This window comes from Polypterus senegalus, unplaced genomic scaffold (assembly GCF_016835505.1).
Source record: "Polypterus senegalus isolate Bchr_013 unplaced genomic scaffold, ASM1683550v1 scaffold_7268, whole genome shotgun sequence".
NCBI lineage: Eukaryota > Metazoa > Chordata > Cladistia > Polypteriformes > Polypteridae > Polypterus > Polypterus senegalus.
Window position 1 is genome coordinate 1 of NW_024386402.1, and position 6,200 is coordinate 6,200.

Here is a 6,200-nt window from a genome sequence, read left to right on the forward strand (position 1 = left end):
AGAAATAACCAAAGCTTATTAAGAAAAGCCAAGTTTATATTTTTTGCCTTTATTCTATGTGTAACTATTTTTCTTTTTATTCTTGTGTGGATTATTTGCTTTTAACTTTCACTAAATATTTTAAAACTAACTTTTGGACTGTGAGATTTCTTTGACACGCGTCTTACCCGTGCCTGATTTGCCTTATACATCGGTGGCTACACTGACAACAGAAAGCTAATACTTTCTCCTAACATGAACTAAAATATTAAAGTATTGTGACCAGTAAAGCAAGTTAAATACATGAATACATTAATTAGTCAAACTACAAGTACATGTTATAAATCTTACCTTGCCTTTGAGTTGTGCATACAGAACAGTCCTTTGACCATTGAACACCACCAGAGGTGTTTCTGATATTGGGGCTACCTCCATTCCACCTGGGGTGCCAATTCAGGCTAATATTGGTGACTGCAGGCTGCAAAGCGAACCGCAGGCTCTGCATTACCTAAAACAGACAAGAAAATGTTATCACAGAATACATTAAAGTCACCTCCTCAACTGCATTTTATACAAATGTGTACTGCTTACTTTTAGTTGCATTCTGTCTTTTCCAGAGACAAATTGAAAGTGACCAGTCCCTGCCTTGGCCATTCCTTTAATAAGGGCTGTAGAGGCGCCTTCTCCAATTCCAAATGTGAAGCATCTGAAACAAACCACAATCTTATGTGAAAACTTTGCGGTAGATGACACACAGAAGATGGTTAAAACTCACTGATCACCAGAAATACAAGGTCAATTAAAAAGTAAAGCTTATATATTAAAAAAAAAAAAGTGTAAGGTTAAGCAGTCGTAGATGCTACGTGATCTGGGGTAAAGTGAACAACAACAATACAGATTTCCAAACCAGATCAGCCAAGGCCCAGGTTAACAATGGTCACCACCAGTACTGTTAGCCAGTACTGGCATAAATTAGTCTACTGTTGGATGAAGAAAAAGAAGAAAAGGGTGAAGGCATGTCCATAACCATGGGGAGAAGAGAAAGGTAAAGAGAGTGGAAGTGAGGGTAGGAAATTTGAATGTTGGCAATATGACTGGTAAAGGGAGAGAGATAGCTGATATGATAGAGAGAAGGAATATGTGTTGCTGATATATTCTGTGTGCAAGAGACCAGATGGAAGAGGAGAAAGCCTAGGTGGATCAGAGGCAGGTTCAAATTGTTCTACCATGTTATGGATGGGAGGAGAAATGGGGAAGTGGTTATCCTGAAGGAAAAGTATGCCAAGAGTGTTTTGAAGGTGAAAAGAGTGTTGGACAGAGTGATGATTATGAAGGTGGAAACTGAAGGTGTGATGATGAATTTTGTTACTGCATATGCCTCACAAGTTGCGATGAATGAGAAAGAAGGCTTCTGGAGTGACATGGATGAAGTGGTGGAGACAATATCCAGGGTACAGAGAGTGGTGATTGAAACGGATTTCAATGTACATGGTGGTGAAGAGAATAGAGGAGATGAGGAGGAGATGGGTAGGTATGGTGTCGAAGGAAAGCAGAATATCAGATGGTAGTGGATTTTGCAAAAGGATGGGCATGGCTGTGGTGAATAATGTATTTTAAGAAGAGTGAGGAACACAGGGGTGACATACAAGAGATTACAGGAGTTATCTAAAAATCCTATATCTTTTTAACTTATTGCTCTTTAAAAGAAAAACAGGTTGTTATTACTACTTTTATCCAATTAGGGAATTACTGTAGTTCAGAAATAAAACATTTGATTCGGATTTTCTTTAAGAATGCAATGATGTGTCCCATCAGATGTGAGTTATAATTATTTTAATTTGCAGTATCATGCATTTGAATGAATAACTTAGAAAACAGCAAGATTAATTGCTGTATATTAGCATCATCGTAGCTCAGATAAAGGAACATCCTCTGACATGAATGGACATGGCTGCAGCTGTCTGTTCAACCATCCATCCATTTGCTAAACCCATTTATCTGTAACTTTGACTAAATGATCTACTCGTGTTCATTTCAAACAAAATCCTGTCTAGTTAATTTTTGAAAATTTCCACATTGCTCAGACATTTGTGTGTGCCTAGCTGATAATGATTTGATGCAAGGGGCAAATCTCTCTAAAAATGTTATGCAATAGTAAAAATGAAATGTACAATTGATGAGATATACAGTTAGAGGAGATAATAACAGAGCTTAATTTGTAGCTGACAATAAATGGGACAACATTAAAATTTGTCATTCTCTGGGTTTCTGAAGCAAACATAACCATGATTAATGTAACAACTAAAATGTGAAAAATGTTGTGAAAGCTCATTCAACAAGCATATCTGAATTTTAGAAGTGAATGGGATGCAGTCTCCAGTTTGGAGTAGCTATGGATAGACCAGCTCAGTCATGAATTTGGAAATAATATAAAGGTAAACATAATAGGAAAGTCTGATAAAGACTGTTTTGTAAGAATTTTGAAATAATAAATTAATCTTCAATTGACAATTTTGATTTTGCAAGGGTAGCTTTAATTGTGGGAGAAATTAGGACTGAACAATTAATCATATATTAATCATGATTGTGATTACAATTACAACTGTTGTGATACGGTAATCATGAAAAGTACTGATTGCTACATTTCACTCAGTTATCCTTCCCCATCAGAGATTGAGCTTTCCCAGTTACAAAGTGTTCTAAACAGTAAATGAGTGTTGTAACCAATCACAGATATTCACTAAGTGACAGTGCATTGGCCAGTCTGAGGAACTCGAATCATGTGACTAATTTCAGGCGACTGTGCTTAACATAATTTTGATCCCTAACAATCTGATTCCAAAGAACATCTTTTAAAAGTGTTTGCAGCAATCTCCACAAATAATGAGAAGTAACGTTTAACCTAAATCATCTGATACTTTCTAGGTGTTGAGAATAGTCTATAATTTAGCATTGTTTCATTTTCAAGAGTGATAATGTTGATCAAAACTGCACACTGTGCAGACTGCTGCATCACTGCGCTACATCATTTATAAGACAATGTAATAATATTTATTAGAGCTATACAATATTTCTGAATTATATTCATAGTTAAGACTGGAGCTTACTCAAATCTGTTCACATAAGCTTTACTTAAAAGCAGCAATGATTTCTCTTGATACAACTTGTACAATTTAAAAAATCAGTTCCATTAGAGGTAATGTTCAATACTGTATACAGGTTAATTGACTGATTAAAATAGTTAATACCTGTGTGAGGAGGAATTTTTCTTCACTTCGTCAATGACTTGAATTGTGTTTCCAACTTCACCATCAGTAAATACAAACAGCTAAAAGAAAAAAAAACTTACACATCATTTATTTTCTATTTTGAAAAACAGGTTTTAGACACCAGTAATGTGAAGTATGTGCATTATATATAAAATGAACAGTAAACATACACAGTAATTTTAGTAATCCAGCAAGAACTGATGATTTAAATAAGAGCATTAATTTGGTTGATAAATAATGTCTTGAGTTAAAAGACACTAAAGCTTTCAAAACAAAAAAATACTTCTCTCATGAAATTAGTCTAATCTAACAGGTAACTTGAGAGAAAACTACTGAGGTGACCAGAATAATCATAAAATCAGATGATTATTCCAGTTTATACCAAGAAATTAAATATGTGTGCCAGCACTGTGAGGCTTCAACAACAGTGTCTGTGTGTGTGTGTGTGTGTGTGTGTGTGTGTGTGTGGTGGGGGGTTAATGAGGGATGGTATGGGGGGGTAATGAGGTGGGGCTCGGGAGGAGTATTGGTCGTAAAGTTTTATTTATTATGAATATGTTGTTCTTAAGTTTGCATATGCTGGGTTCATATCCAAATGTCTGTTAATGGTGTTTTCGTTTGATAGCCAACATTCAGCCAGCTACTCTGGCACTTTTAGTACTGGCCTTAAATCTTACTTGTTTATATATATATATATATATATATATATACACTAGCAAAATACCCGCGCTTCGTAGCATCGAAGTACTGCATTAAAATTTTTATTAAGAAGAAAATGAAACCTTTTTAAACTGAGGGAAAATATGCCAATAATTATTTGTTAAGGATCTCTTTGTATACCATGTTGTCAGTTCGGCCCTCCGGTTGTAACATGACCAAGCTGTGCGCTGAGCTTACTCTTGAGCATGCAACGTGCAGCTGGCCATGTGAACAGTAATCTTGTCTCAAATATCACAGCTTGGATTGCTGCTGTCATAATCGGTTTCATGGTTTGTTTCAATTACGACAGTATTTGCAGGATTTGTTGTGTTGAAGTGACTTTTGGCATCTGTCAAGCGTTGTAACCACACAACCGGTTTCATCGATAAAATCACATCCAGCTTTTGAGAGTTTAAACATTCATAAACATCAAAGTGTCCACTATTGAAATCGTCACCTGTGAATCTAAGATGTTTAAGAGGCATGGCGGTTGTCGAAAGGTGTAAAATATTTGGCCATTTCGGTACACTTGAAAGCGACAACTGAACAATTCAGCGGCAGCCATCAACTAACATGCAGAACCATAGGTGAAGGGCTTAAGCATTTCACTCTATAGTGCTCCTGTGTAGTATAATTATCTCCTGTACCGTCATCAGTCCACACCTTGAACCTGTCCCAGTCATTCAATACATAAGACACAATGTTCATCCGGATATCAAGAGTGAGCCTGATATGGCTGTGCAATATGTAACAAAGAGAATGGAAAAGGTAGGTGGTATCTCCGGGCATGGAAACCACTCGGTAAGTGACAGTTCTTTGATCGATAGTGATCATCTCGATAGACATGGTAATGGGGGTTGGAATGATAAAGGAAATGGGTACCTGAGCAATGTAAAGTAAGTCTAAAATACCTATACAATAACTATAATTGTAATAAACAAACAATAAAACAGTGGAGAAGCCATGGATTAAACAAAAGGCTGTAGTTATCAGTAGGGAGGCGTGAATCCCATGGCGAAGCAAGGAAGGGAATGTAGAGACCGGCGGGGCGGACGGTCTTATATAGGCAGGCAGCCAACAAGCGTGGGAGGCGTTGGGATGGGGACCAGCGCCACCTCACCGTGACCGAGGTGCAGGCTATGGGCGTATATATGCGTAAGTAGGATTCAGTTAGCGTTGGGAACCCGTGTACCAAATTTCTTGAAGATGGGCCCATAAGTAACAAAGACTGTTGAAAAGTTCAATATGGCGGCCGACAGTGGCATCATACCACGAAATAAGTGCATACATTGGTTTGGTTAGTGCAGGAAGCCGCCTACCAAATTTCGAGAAGATGGGGCCATAAATAAGAAAGTTCAACATGGCGGACGTTGTTGACCGTTATGACCATTACGCATAGAATTTGAAATAAAACCTGCTTAATTGTTGTAAGCTGTAAGGAATGAGCTTGCCAAATTTCAGCCTTCTACCTACGGAAAGTTGGAGAATTAGTGATGTTGGAAAGTTCAATATGGCGGCCGACAGTGGTGTCATACCAGCGAAATAAGTACCAAATTTCAGCCTTCTACCTACATGGGAAGTTGGAGAATTAGTGGCGTTGGAAAGTTCAATATGGCGGCTGACAGTGGCGTCTTACCACGAAATAAGTATTTAAAGTGGAACCTCGGTTCACGAGCGTCCGTTCATGACCAAAAGCTTCGCCAAACTTTTGCCTCGGTTCACAACCACACACTCGGTATCTGAACAAGCCAGTTTCCCTTGCCTGTCTGAGCTGAGCTGAGTTGAGAGAGAGAGAGAGCAAGCGGCGAGCGTGCCTGCTGGGGAGGGAGGAGGAGGAGATTGCTGCGTGTTTGCTGAACAAGCCAGTTTCCCTTGCCTCCTGAGCTGAGAGAGAGCGAACCATCCCCCCCACCACAGGCAGCCTGAGAGAGAAAGAGAGCTGCCATGCTTTTTCATTTATGCAAAGCCGCTCCTTGTTTATTGTTTTCAATAAGGCGTGCACTCTCTTTGTGCTCTACAGTATTTCGTGTGCTTTTGCAGTTAACTATGGCTTCTAAGCAAGTGAAGAGTGGTCAGGAGAAAGTTTTGAAGAAAATTGAAATCGAAGTAAAGAAAGAAATTACAAGAGGTGGAAAAACTGTTTACCAGTTTACTCATTTACCAATCTGAGAACCCTCGTGCTTTCAAGCAGTATAATGTAAACAAAGCCAGACTGCCAGTAATGTGGAGGGTCACAAGAACTTTCTTTTTGGA

General features: G+C 38.4%; 1 long non-coding RNA gene across 1 annotated transcript; it reads right to left on the minus strand.

Annotated features, from left to right (window-relative positions):
* Positions 1-414: 414 nt before the first annotated feature.
* On the minus strand, positions 415-3,311 carry LOC120522687. The gene is made up of 3 exons (XR_005632472.1): positions 3,228-3,311; positions 571-685; positions 415-487 (listed from the first exon to the last, which is right to left on the minus strand). It is a non-coding gene; the product is annotated as an uncharacterized LOC120522687 (long non-coding RNA).
* Between the last annotated feature and the right edge of the window lie 2,889 nt (positions 3,312-6,200).